We start from the raw sequence: 1949 nt of genomic DNA on the forward strand, positions 1-1949 counted from the left end.
TGAGTGTTAGCCCCTTATCAGATACATGATTTGCAAATATTTTCAACCATTTGGTGGGTTGCCTTTTCATTGTGTTGGTCTTCTTTGATGTGCAGAAGCTTTTTAGTTTGACTCAGACCCACATGTTTCATTGTGCTTTTGTTGGTTTTGCTTGTGGTGAAAAATCCAAAAAAAATGTCGCCAAGATCATTGTTGAGGAGGTTACCGCCTATATTTTCTGGGAGTTTTACAGTTGGAGGGTTTATGTTTGATCAGTTGATGAATTTGTGTATCCTGTTTGCTCAGAAGCCATGCTAATCTTCTCTGTATTGTTCTAATCTTAGTACATGTGCTGCCCAAGTGAGGACAGCCAAGTTTCTTTTACCATTTCAGTGTATGTATGTACTTATTTATCTATGCCTATTGGGGGCAGTGGGGATTACAGATACAAATTAATGTACTGAATGTGTTGCTAAACAAGAAATATTCTACCTTGTCAGAATAAATAGGTATCAGCTTGTAAAACTTTCTAATCCTAGAAGTGTTGAGTTAAGGTCACAGCATAAGCTATGGGCTTCTTGGGATTTATCCAAATGTACATTTGCCCCCAAAGAGAGCTTTAGATTCACGTCATCCTCTGCTAGTCAAACTTAACATTTAAACTGTGATCATAGCTACCTCTCTTTAACCTCAGAGCTAGAATGAAGACTTACTTTTCTAAAGACCATGTTTCCCCCAAACACATACTTGTATGCTTGTCTACAGAACAATGTGTGGGATACCCTTTCTGAGAACAGTGTGGGGGGATAGGCTAAACATCCAAGCACTGTCTGTGGGGTGGGCCTCTGGACCTGGCATTTCAAGGGTCCAAGCCCCCAGTTTGGGGCCAAGCCAAAAGAAACCACCTCCTAAATCCATCATGGAGACTGTAGTGACCATGAGGTACTGGCTCCATCATCCCCAGATATTACTCCAGCTGTTTTCCATTCAAAATGTGGTTCTGAGTAGACCGAGGAAAACATGGGATGAGGCTGTGCTCAGAATCAATTACATATTCAAATTTCCTGTATTTAAAAACCCCTAAAAACAGTAATGGTTTATTCAGCTGGTGACTTTATGGCATGCTTCTCCTCACAGTCTAAGGTTTTCTTTTTAACTGGTAAGTCAGGGACAATTTTCCTTGCAGGTCTGGCTGGCTGCTAGAAGGGTGAGGGGCTCCAGGATGGGAAAATGAAGAACATGGATCTTGGTGGAAGCTTCACTCCCTTTGTGGCAGATGGTCTACAAATCTCCAGTCCTTTGGAGTACATAAAACAGGGCTCTGAGGAACAAGTAGGCATTAATTTAGGATCTCGGAAGAAAAGGGTGAGTTTTCACATGGTGAAGCTTGCCTCAAATCCACCAGCTAAAACACTATCTCAAAGAGAAATGCAGGTTATGACTTGTATGTTCATAGAAAGGAAAAGACATAAGAAAGCAATGTAGCACAACCCTGATTTAGCCCTGCCACTTAGCTCTTTCCAAATGGCATTTTTTCCTACTTTCCATGATTTATAAACTTAAAGGTGCACTTTAATGTCCTTGAATAGACTTTCAACCTTCATCTGGAGGTGGTTGACCTCTGCAGAGCAGGGCTGTTCTTCTGAGTCACTGCCATCTGCTGACAGAAAGGGCTTGTCAGAGCTGCAGCGGTTTTGATACCAAAATACTTCAGTCTCTTGATCCTGTTTGTGAAATCCTTAATTTAGGGAAATGTTGAAGCATTTGTCCAATGCAATTTCACTTTAGAGAATTATTGCTGATCATTTTTATTTTTTTCAAGTGCAGCTAAAGCTGTATGTTTAAGAATAGGACTATTTGTTCCTTAAGTAGCACCTGTTTTACTGGTAATGGAGACCTAAGTTGGCAACTTAATTTTCCTTATCTTTAAAAGGGGATAAATCCTGGCTCTTGGCTCCCAAGTTTGGTAG

The 1949-nt window shown here is 40.6% G+C and overlaps 1 non-coding gene across 1 annotated transcript; it reads right to left on the reverse strand.

The window, feature by feature from the left end:
* Positions 1–240: 240 nt before the first annotated feature.
* On the reverse strand, positions 241–347 carry LOC125148525 (U6 spliceosomal RNA). Its single transcript, XR_007145606.1, has one exon. It is a non-coding gene; the product is annotated as a U6 spliceosomal RNA (small nuclear RNA).
* Positions 348–1949: the final 1602 nt, after the last annotated feature.

Source organism: Prionailurus viverrinus, chromosome D2, assembly GCF_022837055.1.
Source record: "Prionailurus viverrinus isolate Anna chromosome D2, UM_Priviv_1.0, whole genome shotgun sequence".
NCBI classification, from domain to species: Eukaryota; Metazoa; Chordata; class Mammalia; order Carnivora; family Felidae; genus Prionailurus; species Prionailurus viverrinus.